Here is a 13,825-nt window from a genome sequence, read left to right as displayed (position 1 = left end):
AAGGGGGAATTAGCTCAAATGGTAGAGCGCTCGCTTAGCATGCGAGAAGTAGCGGGATCGATGCCCGCATTCTCCAATGCTTTTCGGCTCGTTTGTTGTTCAGTGGCTCGGCTAGTTCAATAAGACAAGTTTATCCGGTTTGTCCGGTGTCGCAATCCTCTCTGACCAGTCAGTGGTCTAGAGGGTTATGGCGTGACCTTTTTGAAAATGACGCGTCGACCACTCCCTTGAGTAGACGGTATTTTGCAAACACCACGAGTTTACCCAAGCCGAGGATCAAACCAGAGACCTTGACACCCTCGGCCTAACTCTCTCTCCCAACTGAGCTATAGGCGTTCCAAACCCAGTCAGTAGCATTCCAAAGCCTTGCCACAAACGAAATAAAGCAATGGAAAAGATCCCCAAAAAGGGGTGGTTGGCCCGTATGGGGATCGAACCCACGACCTTGGCGTTATTAGCACCACGCTCTGACCAACTGAGCTAACGGGCCAGAGACACACTCTCCAGCCGCGGACACTGTCTCCAGCCGCGGAAATGCAATGTCCTAGGCGCCACCTCGTGTCGGCGTGAAACGACCGGTCGTATTCGGCCCACGCTGTAAGTCGTTTTTCCTCACTCTAAATTCAAGGGGATGTCAAGAAAGCGATTAAACGGGAGCTACGAGTCTTGCAAGACTCCAACGTCCACTGCTGAGCAAGGGGGAATTAGCTCAAATGGTAGAGCGCTCGCTTAGCATGCGAGAAGTAGCGGGATCGATGCCCGCATTCTCCAATGCTTTTCGGCTCGTTTGTTGTTCAGTGGCTCGGCTAGTTCAATAAGACAAGTTTATCCGGTGTCGCAATCCTCTCTGACCAGTCAGTGGTCTGCAGTGTTATGGCGTGACCTTTTTGAAAATGACGCGTCGACCACTTCCTTGAGTAGACAGTATTTTGCAAACACCACGGGTTTACCCAAACCGAGGATCAAACCAGAGACCTTGACGCCCTCGGCCTAACTCTCTCTCCCAACTAAGCTATAGGCGTTCCAAACCCAGTCAGTAGCATTCCAAAGCCTTGCCACAAACGAAATAAAGCAATGGAAAAGATCCCCAAAAAGGGGTGGTTGGCCCGTATGGGGATCGAACCCACGACCTTGGCGTTATTAGCACCACGCTCTGACCAACTGAGCTAACGGGCCAGAGACACACTCTCCAGCCGCGGACACTGTCTCCAGCCGCGGAAATGCAATGTCCTAGGCGCCACCTCCTGTCAGCGTGAAACGACCGGTCGTATTCGGCCCACGCTGTAAGTCGTTTTTCCTCACTCTAAATTCAAGGGGATGTCAAGAAAGCGATTAAACGGGAGCTACGAGTCTTGCAAGACTCCAACGTCCACTGCTGAGCAAGGGGGAATTAGCTCAAATGGTAGAGCGCTCGCTTAGCATGCGAGAAGTAGCGGGATCGATGCCCGCATTCTCCAATGCTTTTCGGCTCGTTTGTTGTTCAGTGGCTCGGCTAGTTCAATAAGACAAGTTTATCCGGTGTCGCAATCCTCTCTGACCAGTCAGTGGTCTGCAGTGTTATGGCGTGACCTTTTTGAAAATGACGCGTTGACCACTTCCTTGAGTAGACGGTATTTTGCAAACACCACGGGTTTACCCAAACCGAGGATCAAACCAGAGACCTTGACACCCTCGGCCTAACTCTCTCTCCCAACTAAGCTATAGGCGTTCCAAACCCAGTCAGTAGCATTCCAAAGCCTTGCCACAAACGAAATAAAGCAATGGAAAAGATCCCCAAAAAGGGGCGGTTGGCCCGTATGGGGATCGAACCCACGACCTTGGCGTTATTAGCACCACGCTCTGACCAACTGAGCTAACGGGCCAGAGACACACTCTCCAGCCGCGGACACTGTCTCCAGCCGCGGAAATGCAATGTCCTAGGCGCCACCTCCTGTCAGCGTGAAACGACCGGTCGTATTCGGCCCACGCTGTAAGTCGTTTTTCCTCACTCTAAATTCAAGGGGATGTCAAGAAAGCGATTAAACGGGAGCTACGAGTCTTGCAAGACTCCAACGTCCACTGCTGAGCAAGGGGGAATTAGCTCAAATGGTAAAGGGCTCGCTTAGCATGCGAGAAGTAGCGGGATCGATGCCCGCATTCTCCAATGCTTTTCGGCTCGTTTGTTGTTCAGTGGCTCGCGGCTAGTTCAATAAGACAAGTTTATCCGGTGTCGCAATCCTCTCTGACCAGTCAGTGGTCTGCAGTGTTATGGCGTGACCTTTTTGAAAATGACGCGTTGACCACTTCCTTGAGTAGACGGTATTTTGCAAACACCACGGGTTTACCCAAACCGAGGATCAAACCAGAGACCTTGACACCCTCGGCCTAACTCTCTCTCCCAACTGAGCTATAGGCGTTCCAAACCCAGTCAGTAGCATTCCAAAGCCTTGCCACAAACGAAATAAAGCAATGGAAAAGATCCCCAAAAAGGGGTGGTTGGCCCGTATGGGGATCGAACCCACGACCTTGGCGTTATTAGCACCACGCTCTGACCAACTGATTTAACAGGCCAGAGACACACTCGCCAGCCGCGGACACTGTCTCCAGCCGCGGAAATCTAATGGCCTAGGCGCCACCTCGTGTCGGCGTGAAACGACCGGTCGTATTCGGCCCACGCTGTAAGTCGTTTTTCCTCACTCTAAATTCAAGGGGATGTTAAGAAAGCGATTAAACGGGAGCTACGAGTCTTGCAAGACTCCAACGTCCACTGCTGAGCAAGGGGGAATTAGCTCAAATGGTAGAGCGCTCGCTTAGCATGCGAGAAGTAGCGGGATCGATGCCCGCATTCTCCAATGCTTTTCGGCTCGTTTGTTGTTCAGTGGCTCGGCTAGTTCAATAAGACAAGTTTATCCGGTGTCGCAATCCTCTCTGACCAGTCAGTGGTCTGCAGTGTTATGGCGTGACCTTTTTGAAAATGACGCGTCGACCACTTCCTTGAGTAGACAGTATTTTGCAAACACCACGGGTTTACCCAAACCGAGGATCAAACCAGAGACCTTGACGCCCTCGGCCTAACTCTCTCTCCCAACTAAGCTATAGGCGTTCCAAACCCAGTCAGTAGCATTCCAAAGCCTTGCCACAAACGAAATAAAGCAATGGAAAAGATCCCCAAAAAGGGGTGGTTGGCCCGTATGGGGATCGAACCCACGACCTTGGCGTTATTAGCACCAGGCTCTGACCAACTGAGCTAACGGGCCAGAGACACACTCTCCAGCCGCGGACACTGTCTCCAGCCGCGGAAATGCAATGTCCTAGGCGCCACCTCCTGTCAGCGTGAAACGACCGGTCGTATTCGGCCCACGCTGTAAGTCGTTTTTCCTCACTCTAAATTCAAGGGGATGTCAAGAAAGCGATTAAACGGGAGCTACGAGTCTTGCAAGACTCCAACGTCCACTGCTGAGCAAGGGGGAATTAGCTCAAATGGTAGAGCGCTCGCTTAGCATGCGAGAAGTAGCGGGATCGATGCCCGCATTCTCCAATGCTTTTCGGCTCGTTTGTTGTTCAGTGGCTCGGCTAGTTCAATAAGACAAGTTTATCCGGTTTGTCCGGTGTCGCAATCCTCTCTGACCAGTCAGTGGTCTAGAGGGTTATGGCGTGACCTTTTTGAAAATGACGCGTCGACCACTCCCTTGAGTAGACGGTATTTTGCAAACACCACGAGTTTACCCAAGCCGAGGATCAAACCAGAGACCTTGACACCCTCGGCCTAACTCTCTCTCCCAACTGAGCTATAGGCGTTCCAAACCCAGTCAGTAGCATTCCAAAGCCTTGCCACAAACGAAATAAAGCAATGGAAAAGATCCCCAAAAAGGGGTGGTTGGCCCGTATGGGGATCGAACCCACGACCTTGGCGTTATTAGCACCACGCTCTGACCAACTGAGCTAACGGGCCAGAGACACACTCTCCAGCCGCGGACACTGTCTCCAGCCGCGGAAATGCAATGTCCTAGGCGCCACCTCGTGTCGGCGTGAAACGACCGGTCGTATTCGGCCCACGCTGTAAGTCGTTTTTCCTCACTCTAAATTCAAGGGGATGTCAAGAAAGCGATTAAACGGGAGCTACGAGTCTTGCAAGACTCCAACGTCCACTGCTGAGCAAGGGGGAATTAGCTCAAATGGTAGAGCGCTCGCTTAGCATGCGAGAAGTAGCGGGATCGATGCCCGCATTCTCCAATGCTTTTCGGCTCGTTTGTTGTTCAGTGGCTCGGCTAGTTCAATAAGACAAGTTTATCCGGTGTCGCAATCCTCTCTGACCAGTCAGTGGTCTGCAGTGTTATGGCGTGACCTTTTTGAAAATGACGCGTTGACCACTTCCTTGAGTAGACGGTATTTTGCAAACACCACGGGTTTACCCAAACCGAGGATCAAACCAGAGACCTTGACACCCTCGGCCTAACTCTCTCTCCCAACTGAGCTATAGGCGTTCCAAACCCAGTCAGTAGCATTCCAAAGCCTTGCCACAAACGAAATAAAGCAATGGAAAAGATCCCCAAAAAGGGGTGGTTGGCCCGTATGGGGATCGAACCCACGACCTTGGCGTTATTAGCACCACGCTCTGACCAACTGAGCTAACGGGCCAGAGACACACTCGCCAGCCGCGGACACTGTCTCCAGCCGCGGAAATGCTAATGGCCTAGGCGCCACCTCGTGTCGGCGTGAAACGACCGGTCGTATTCGGCCCACGCTGTAAGTCGTTTTTCCTCACTCTAAATTCAAGGGGATGTCAAGAAAGCGATTAAACGGGAGCTACGAGTCTTGCAAGACTCCAACGTCCACTGCTGAGCAAGGGGGAATTAGCTCAAATGGTAGAGCGCTCGCTTAGCATGCGAGAAGTAGCGGGATCGATGCCCGCATTCTCCAATGCTTTTCGGCTCGTTTGTTGTTCAGTGGCTCGGCTAGTTCAATAAGACAAGTTTATCCGGTGTCGCAATCCTCTCTGACCAGTCAGTGGTCTGCAGTGTTATGGCGTGACCTTTTTGAAAATGACGCGTTGACCACTTCCTTGAGTAGACGGTATTTTGCAAACACCACGGGTTTACCCAAACCGAGGATCAAACCAGAGACCTTGACACCCTCGGCCTAACTCTCTCTCCCAACTAAGCTATAGGCGTTCCAAACCCAGTCAGTAGCATTCCAAAGCCTTGCCACAAACGAAATAAAGCAATGGAAAAGATCCCCAAAAAGGGGTGGTTGGCCCGTATGGGGATCGAACCCACGACCTTGGCGTTATTAGCACCACGCTCTGACCAACTGAGCTAACGGGCCAGAGACACACTCTCCAGCCGCGGACACTGTCTCCAGCCGCGGAAATGCAATGTCCTAGGCGCCACCTCCTGTCAGCGTGAAACGACCGGTCGTATTCGGCCCACGCTGTAAGTCGTTTTTCCTCACTCTAAATTCAAGGGGATGTCAAGAAAGCGATTAAACGGGAGCTACGAGTCTTGCAAGACTCCAACGTCCACTGCTGAGCAAGGGGGAATTAGCTCAAATGGTAGAGCGCTCGCTTAGCATGCGAGAAGTAGCGGGATCGATGCCCGCATTCTCCAATGCTTTTCGGCTCGTTTGTTGTTCAGTGGCTCGGCTAGTTCAATAAGACAAGTTTATCCGGTGTCGCAATCCTCTCTGACCAGTCAGTGGTCTGCAGTGTTATGGCGTGACCTTTTTGAAAATGACGCGTTGACCACTTCCTTGAGTAGACGGTATTTTGCAAACACCACGGGTTTACCCAAACCGAGGATCAAACCAGAGACCTTGACACCCTCGGCCTAACTCTCTCTCCCAACTGAGCTATAGGCGTTCCAAACCCAGTCAGTAGCATTCCAAAGCCTTGCCACAAACGAAATAAAGCAATGGAAAAGATCCCCAAAAAGGGGTGGTTGGCCCGTATGGGGATCGAACCCACGACCTTGGCGTTATTAGCACCACGCTCTGACCAACTGAGCTAACGGGCCAGAGACACACTCTCCAGCCGCGGACACTGTCTCCAGCCGCGGAAATGCAATGTCCTAGGCGCCACCTCGTGTCGGCGTGAAACGACCGGTCGTATTCGGCCCACGCTGTAAGTCGTTTTTCCTCACTCTAAATTCAAGGGGATGTCAAGAAAGCGATTAAACGGGAGCTACGAGTCTTGCAAGACTCCAACGTCCACTGCTGAGCAAGGGGGAATTAGCTCAAATGGTAGAGCGCTCGCTTAGCATGCGAGAAGTAGCGGGATCGATGCCCGCATTCTCCAATGCTTTTCGGCTCGTTTGTTGTTCAGTGGCTCGGCTAGTTCAATAAGACAAGTTTATCCGGTGTCGCAATCCTCTCTGACCAGTCAGTGGTCTGCAGTGTTATGGCGTGACCTTTTTGAAAATGACGCGTCGACCACTTCCTTGAGTAGACAGTATTTTGCAAACACCACGGGTTTACCCAAACCGAGGATCAAACCAGAGACCTTGACGCCCTCGGCCTAACTCTCTCTCCCAACTAAGCTATAGGCGTTCCAAACCCAGTCAGTAGCATTCCAAAGCCTTGCCACAAACGAAATAAAGCAATGGAAAAGATCCCCAAAAAGGGGTGGTTGGCCCGTATGGGGATCGAACCCACGACCTTGGCGTTATTAGCACCACGCTCTGACCAACTGAGCTAACGGGCCAGAGACACACTCTCCAGCCGCGGACACTGTCTCCAGCCGCGGAAATGCAATGTCCTAGGCGCCACCTCCTGTCAGCGTGAAACGACCGGTCGTATTCGGCCCACGCTGTAAGTCGTTTTTCCTCACTCTAAATTCAAGGGGATGTCAAGAAAGCGATTAAACGGGAGCTACGAGTCTTGCAAGACTCCAACGTCCACTGCTGAGCAAGGGGGAATTAGCTCAAATGGTAGAGCGCTCGCTTAGCATGCGAGAAGTAGCGGGATCGATGCCCGCATTCTCCAATGCTTTTCGGCTCGTTTGTTGTTCAGTGGCTCGGCTAGTTCAATAAGACAAGTTTATCCGGTTTGTCCGGTGTCGCAATCCTCTCTGACCAGTCAGTGGTCTGCAGTGTTATGGCGTGACCTTTTTGAAAATGACGCGTCGACCACTTCCTTGAGTAGACGGTATTTTGCAAACACCACGGGTTTACCCAAACCGAGGATCAAACCAGAGACCTTGACACCCTCGGCCTAACTCTCTCTCCCAACTGAGCTATAGGCGTTCCAAACCCAGTCAGTAGCATTCCAAAGCCTTGCCACAAACGAAATAAAGCAATGGAAAAGATCCCCAAAAAGGGGTGGTTGGCCCGTATGGGGATCGAACCCACGACCTTGGCGTTATTAGCACCACGCTCTGACCAACTGAGCTAACGGGCCAGAGACACACTCTCCAGCCGCGGACACTGTCTCCAGCCGCGGAAATGCAATGTCCTAGGCGCCACCTCGTGTCGGCGTGAAACGACCGGTCGTATTCGGCCCACGCTGTAAGTCGTTTTTCCTCACTCTAAATTCAAGGGGATGTCAAGAAAGCGATTAAACGGGAGCTACGAGTCTTGCAAGACTCCAACGTCCACTGCTGAGCAAGGGGGAATTAGCTCAAATGGTAGAGCGCTCGCTTAGCATGCGAGAAGTAGCGGGATCGATGCCCGCATTCTCCAATGCTTTTCGGCTCGTTTGTTGTTCAGTGGCTCGGCTAGTTCAATAAGACAAGTTTATCCGGTGTCGCAATCCTCTCTGACCAGTCAGTGGTCTGCAGTGTTATGGCGTGACCTTTTTGAAAATGACGCGTTGACCACTTCCTTGAGTAGACGGTATTTTGCAAACACCACGGGTTTACCCAAACCGAGGATCAAACCAGAGACCTTGACACCCTCGGCCTAACTCTCTCTCCCAACTGAGCTATAGGCGTTCCAAACCCAGTCAGTAGCATTCCAAAGCCTTGCCACAAACGAAATAAAGCAATGGAAAAGATCCCCAAAAAGGGGTGGTTGGCCCGTATGGGGATCGAACCCACGACCTTGGCGTTATTAGCACCACGCTCTGACCAACTGATTTAACAGGCCAGAGACACACTCGCCAGCCGCGGACACTGTCTCCAGCCGCGGAAATCTAATGGCCTAGGCGCCACCTCGTGTCGGCGTGAAACGACCGGTCGTATTCGGCCCACGCTGTAAGTCGTTTTTCCTCACTCTAAATTCAAGGGGATGTTAAGAAAGCGATTAAACGGGAGCTACGAGTCTTGCAAGACTCCAACGTCCACTGCTGAGCAAGGGGGAATTAGCTCAAATGGTAGAGCGCTCGCTTAGCATGCGAGAAGTAGCGGGATCGATGCCCGCATTCTCCAATGCTTTTCGGCTCGTTTGTTGTTCAGTGGCTCGGCTAGTTCAATAAGACAAGTTTATCCGGTGTCGCAATCCTCTCTGACCAGTCAGTGGTCTGCAGTGTTATGGCGTGACCTTTTTGAAAATGACGCGTCGACCACTTCCTTGAGTAGACAGTATTTTGCAAACACCACGGGTTTACCCAAACCGAGGATCAAACCAGAGACCTTGACGCCCTCGGCCTAACTCTCTCTCCCAACTAAGCTATAGGCGTTCCAAACCCAGTCAGTAGCATTCCAAAGCCTTGCCACAAACGAAATAAAGCAATGGAAAAGATCCCCAAAAAGGGGTGGTTGGCCCGTATGGGGATCGAACCCACGACCTTGGCGTTATTAGCACCACGCTCTGACCAACTGAGCTAACGGGCCAGAGACACACTCTCCAGCCGCGGACACTGTCTCCAGCCGCGGAAATGCAATGTCCTAGGCGCCACCTCCTGTCAGCGTGAAACGACCGGTCGTATTCGGCCCACGCTGTAAGTCGTTTTTCCTCACTCTAAATTCAAGGGGATGTCAAGAAAGCGATTAAACGGGAGCTACGAGTCTTGCAAGACTCCAACGTCCACTGCTGAGCAAGGGGGAATTAGCTCAAATGGTAGAGCGCTCGCTTAGCATGCGAGAAGTAGCGGGATCGATGCCCGCATTCTCCAATGCTTTTCGGCTCGTTTGTTGTTCAGTGGCTCGGCTAGTTCAATAAGACAAGTTTATCCGGTTTGTCCGGTGTCGCAATCCTCTCTGACCAGTCAGTGGTCTGCAGTGTTATGGCGTGACCTTTTTGAAAATGACGCGTTGACCACTTCCTTGAGTAGACGGTATTTTGCAAACACCACGGGTTTACCCAAACCGAGGATCAAACCAGAGACCTTGACACCCTCGGCCTAACTCTCTCTCCCAACTGAGCTATAGGCGTTCCAAACCCAGTCAGTAGCATTCCAAAGCCTTGCCACAAACGAAATAAAGCAATGGAAAAGATCCCCAAAAAGGGGTGGTTGGCCCGTATGGGGATCGAACCCACGACCTTGGCGTTATTAGCACCACGCTCTGACCAACTGAGCTAACGGGCCAGAGACACACTCTCCAGCCGCGGACACTGTCTCCAGCCGCGGAAATGCAATGTCCTAGGCGCCACCTCGTGTCGGCGTGAAACGACCGGTCGTATTCGGCCCACGCTGTAAGTCGTTTTTCCTCACTCTAAATTCAAGGGGATGTCAAGAAAGCGATTAAACGGGAGCTACGAGTCTTGCAAGACTCCAACGTCCACTGCTGAGCAAGGGGGAATTAGCTCAAATGGTAGAGCGCTCGCTTAGCATGCGAGAAGTAGCGGGATCGATGCCCGCATTCTCCAATGCTTTTCGGCTCGTTTGTTGTTCAGTGGCTCGGCTAGTTCAATAAGACAAGTTTATCCGGTGTCGCAATCCTCTCTGACCAGTCAGTGGTCTGCAGTGTTATGGCGTGACCTTTTTGAAAATGACGCGTTGACCACTTCCTTGAGTAGACGGTATTTTGCAAACACCACGGGTTTACCCAAACCGAGGATCAAACCAGAGACCTTGACACCCTCGGCCTAACTCTCTCTCCCAACTGAGCTATAGGCGTTCCAAACCCAGTCAGTAGCATTCCAAAGCCTTGCCACAAACGAAATAAAGCAATGGAAAAGATCCCCAAAAAGGGGTGGTTGGCCCGTATGGGGATCGAACCCACGACCTTGGCGTTATTAGCACCACGCTCTGACCAACTGAGCTAACGGGCCAGAGACACACTCGCCAGCCGCGGACACTGTCTCCAGCCGCGGAAATGCAATGTCCTAGGCGCCACCTCGTGTCGGCGTGAAACGACCGGTCGTATTCGGCCCACGCTGTAAGTCGTTTTTCCTCACTCTAAATTCAAGGGGATGTCAAGAAAGCGATTAAACGGGAGCTACGAGTCTTGCAAGACTCCAACGTCCACTGCTGAGCAAGGGGGAATTAGCTCAAATGGTAGAGCGCTCGCTTAGCATGCGAGAAGTAGCGGGATCGATGCCCGCATTCTCCAATGCTTTTCGGCTCGTTTGTTGTTCAGTGGCTCGGCTAGTTCAATAAGACAAGTTTATCCGGTTTGTCCGGTGTCGCAATCCTCTCTGACCAGTCAGTGGTCTGCAGTGTTATGGCGTGACCTTTTTGAAAATGACGCGTTGACCACTTCCTTGAGTAGACGGTATTTTGCAAACACCACGGGTTTACCCAAACCGAGGATCAAACCAGAGACCTTGACACCCTCGGCCTAACTCTCTCTCCCAACTGAGCTATAGGCGTTCCAAACCCAGTCAGTAGCATTCCAAAGCCTTGCCACAAACGAAATAAAGCAATGGAAAAGATCCCCAAAAAGGGGTGGTTGGCCCGTATGGGGATCGAACCCACGACCTTGGCGTTATTAGCACCACGCTCTGACCAACTGAGCTAACGGGCCAGAGACACACTCGCCAGCCGCGGACACTGTCTCCAGCCGCGGAAATGCAATGTCCTAGGCGCCACCTCGTGTCGGCGTGAAACGACCGGTCGTATTCGGCCCACGCTGTAAGTCGTTTTTCCTCACTCTAAATTCAAGGGGATGTCAAGAAAGCGATTAAACGGGAGCTACGAGTCTTGCAAGACTCCAACGTCCACTGCTGAGCAAGGGGGAATTAGCTCAAATGGTAGAGCGCTCGCTTAGCATGCGAGAAGTAGCGGGATCGATGCCCGCATTCTCCAATGCTTTTCGGCTCGTTTGTTGTTCAGTGGCTCGGCTAGTTCAATAAGACAAGTTTATCCGGTGTCGCAATCCTCTCTGACCAGTCAGTGGTCTGCAGTGTTATGGCGTGACCTTTTTGAAAATGACGCGTTGACCACTTCCTTGAGTAGACGGTATTTTGCAAACACCACGGGTTTACCCAAACCGAGGATCAAACCAGAGACCTTGACACCCTCGGCCTAACTCTCTCTCCCAACTGAGCTATAGGCGTTCCAAACCCAGTCAGTAGCATTCCAAAGCCTTGCCACAAACGAAATAAAGCAATGGAAAAGATCCCCAAAAAGGGGTGGTTGGCCCGTATGGGGATCGAACCCACGACCTTGGCGTTATTAGCACCACGCTCTGACCAACTGAACTAACGGGCCAGAGACACACTCGCCAGCCGCGGACACTGTCTCCAGCCGCGGAAATGCAATGTCCTAGGCGCCACCTCGTGTCGGCGTGAAACGACCGGTCGTATTCGGCCCACGCTGTAAGTCGTTTTTCCTCACTCTAATTTCAAGGGGATGTCAAGAAAGCGATTAAACGGGAGCTACGAGTCTTGCAAGACTCCAACATCCACTGCTGAGCAAGGGGGAATCAGCTCAAATGGTAAAGGGCTCGCTTAGCATGCGAGAAGTAGCGGGATCGATGCCCGCATTCTCCAATGCTTTTCGGCTCGTTTGTTGTTCAGTGGCTCGGCTAGTTCAATAAGACAAGTTTATCCGGTTTATCCGGTGTCGCTATCCTCTCTGACCAGTCAGTGGTCTGCAGTGTTATGGCGTGACCTTTTTGAAAATGACGCGTTGACCACTTCCTTGAGTAGACGGTATTTTGCAAACACCACGGGTTTACCCAAACCGAGGATCAAACCAGAGACCTTGACACCCTCGGCCTAACTCTCTCTCCCAACTGAGCTATAGGCGTTCCAAACCCAGTCAGTAGCATTCCAAAGCCTTGCCACAAACGAAATAAAGCAATGGAAAAGATCCCCAAAAAGGGGTGGTTGGCCCGTATGGGGATCGAACCCACGACCTTGGCGTTATTAGCACCACGCTCTGACCAACTGAGCTAACGGGCCAGAGACACACTCGCCAGCCGCGGACACTGTCTCCAGCCGCGGAAATGCAATGTCCTAGGCGCCACCTCGTGTCGGCGTGAAACGACCGGTCGTATTCGGCCCACGCTGTAAGTCGTTTTTCCTCACTCTAAATTCAAGGGGATGTCAAGAAAGCGATTAAACGGGAGCTACGAGTCTTGCAAGACTCCAACGTCCACTGCTGAGCAAGGGGGAATTAGCGGCACCCGGAGCACATTCGACTGGCTATCGCGACCAATTAGCTACCTCGGTTCAAGGTTCGAGGGCCAATCGGATTCTCACTGTCCAATTGCGTCAGTCCGATTGCGCCAATCGGAACACGTACATCTCCAATTACGTCACGCCGAGCTGAGCCGTAGCAACGGCGTCCACGACCCCAGAGACCCCCGCCGAGGTTGACCCCCGCCGAAGTTGTGAGATGAGTGACAGTAGTCGCGTCAGTTCATTCATTGAAGGATACGCTGTTTCAAGTTGTCTGTAGTACCGCGCACCGCAAAGGTAAATACATACATAGCTAATCAAAATAATTATCCGTTTGACATTTCAATACATGTTAGCATTCATCGGGTCAATGACAAGTAATATCACGAATATTAGAGTTTGTCATTTCAGAGTTTGTCATGTAGGCTAGTTAGTAGATTTCCTCAGGTAGTATTGCTGTCATTTAGCTAGCTACTTTTATAAGGGATTACTAATAGGTTACTGTAGCGACAGATGTTATTCCGACTAGCAAAAGCAATATTTAACCTGTTATATATAATATATGTCACTGGGGACAAAACGAAATAAATATAACTTTTTCACTTGTGGTAATAAAGTGACCCAGAACAAGTACAAAAATATTCTTCTGGAAATAGTAGCCAGCTAAATATTTGAAATGTTAAAAAGCTAATTATAACAATAAATACATGTTATTGTACTAGTGTAAAAATCGCTCCTTTTACCTATTAGATGTCGAGTTCAAAGAGCCACAAAGGAATGGGGGATGGGGAATGGATGTCCCGTTTGAGGAGGTTTGCCAGCTCTGGGGTTTGGCCTGCTGATGCAGGCAACAGGCCAGCCCCAAGACAGAAGAGGTGGTATGACCTCTTTCAAAAGGTATATAAAATGAGCAAAAGATCACAGAAAAAAAATTCTGATGGCCTATAAAAGATGACTGAATTGCCAGAAATACCAGTCACAGTATGGGACCTTGATAAACATAATGAACAGCAACTTCAGTGTCAATGTCATGTTTAGTCACCAATAGAAGATATGTCAAAACGCTCCATTTCTATTGGGTTGTTTTCTTTAAAAAAGTGTTTGTTTTATTTGGAACAGATTGAGAAGTGCCCGTTACAGTCAGGGGGTCAAAGAATGCTGTTTGGTGGGACACAGCAGTGTGCTTGTGGCTTTCACAACCCAAAGGTAATGTGAATGAGACTTCTTGACACCAAAACACTAAAAGAATCACTATGTGATGTGCTCAGTAATGTGATGTCTGACATGGATCTCTCTGTCCTTAATACAGCCAACCACTGGGCAAACTGTGGCAGAGACCTCTACCTGTGCTGCCCCTCCCCCACTGGGAACAGCCTCTACCTCAGCCTCTGCCTCTGCCCCTCCTC

At 51.1% G+C, this 13,825-nt stretch overlaps 14 non-coding genes across 14 annotated transcripts; all 14 read right to left on the bottom strand.

The window, feature by feature from the left end:
* Positions 1-416: 416 nt before the first annotated feature.
* Positions 417-490, bottom strand: trnai-aau. The gene has a single exon. It is a non-coding gene; the product is annotated as a tRNA-Ile (tRNA).
* A 612-nt stretch (positions 491-1,102) lies between these two features.
* On the bottom strand, positions 1,103-1,176 carry trnai-aau. Its single transcript has one exon. It is a non-coding gene; the product is annotated as a tRNA-Ile (tRNA).
* A 612-nt stretch (positions 1,177-1,788) lies between these two features.
* On the bottom strand, positions 1,789-1,862 carry trnai-aau. Its single transcript has one exon. It is a non-coding gene; the product is annotated as a tRNA-Ile (tRNA).
* A 1,995-nt stretch (positions 1,863-3,857) lies between these two features.
* trnai-aau lies at positions 3,858-3,931 on the bottom strand. Its single transcript has one exon. It is a non-coding gene; the product is annotated as a tRNA-Ile (tRNA).
* A 612-nt stretch (positions 3,932-4,543) lies between these two features.
* On the bottom strand, positions 4,544-4,617 carry trnai-aau. The gene has a single exon. It is a non-coding gene; the product is annotated as a tRNA-Ile (tRNA).
* A 613-nt stretch (positions 4,618-5,230) lies between these two features.
* On the bottom strand, positions 5,231-5,304 carry trnai-aau. The gene has a single exon. It is a non-coding gene; the product is annotated as a tRNA-Ile (tRNA).
* Positions 5,305-5,916: 612 nt separating this feature from the next.
* trnai-aau lies at positions 5,917-5,990 on the bottom strand. Its single transcript has one exon. It is a non-coding gene; the product is annotated as a tRNA-Ile (tRNA).
* Positions 5,991-6,602: 612 nt separating this feature from the next.
* On the bottom strand, positions 6,603-6,676 carry trnai-aau. The gene has a single exon. It is a non-coding gene; the product is annotated as a tRNA-Ile (tRNA).
* Positions 6,677-7,297: 621 nt separating this feature from the next.
* trnai-aau lies at positions 7,298-7,371 on the bottom strand. Its single transcript has one exon. It is a non-coding gene; the product is annotated as a tRNA-Ile (tRNA).
* Positions 7,372-8,669: 1,298 nt separating this feature from the next.
* trnai-aau lies at positions 8,670-8,743 on the bottom strand. Its single transcript has one exon. It is a non-coding gene; the product is annotated as a tRNA-Ile (tRNA).
* Positions 8,744-9,364: 621 nt separating this feature from the next.
* trnai-aau lies at positions 9,365-9,438 on the bottom strand. The gene has a single exon. It is a non-coding gene; the product is annotated as a tRNA-Ile (tRNA).
* A 612-nt stretch (positions 9,439-10,050) lies between these two features.
* On the bottom strand, positions 10,051-10,124 carry trnai-aau. The gene has a single exon. It is a non-coding gene; the product is annotated as a tRNA-Ile (tRNA).
* A 621-nt stretch (positions 10,125-10,745) lies between these two features.
* On the bottom strand, positions 10,746-10,819 carry trnai-aau. The gene has a single exon. It is a non-coding gene; the product is annotated as a tRNA-Ile (tRNA).
* A 1,307-nt stretch (positions 10,820-12,126) lies between these two features.
* Positions 12,127-12,200, bottom strand: trnai-aau. Its single transcript has one exon. It is a non-coding gene; the product is annotated as a tRNA-Ile (tRNA).
* Positions 12,201-13,825: the final 1,625 nt, after the last annotated feature.

This window comes from Hypomesus transpacificus, chromosome 19, assembly GCF_021917145.1.
Source record: "Hypomesus transpacificus isolate Combined female chromosome 19, fHypTra1, whole genome shotgun sequence".
NCBI classification, from domain to species: domain Eukaryota; kingdom Metazoa; phylum Chordata; class Actinopteri; order Osmeriformes; family Osmeridae; genus Hypomesus; species Hypomesus transpacificus.
The sequence above is the reverse complement of the archived record's forward strand: the minus strand, read 5'-3'. Positions and strand labels throughout refer to the sequence as shown.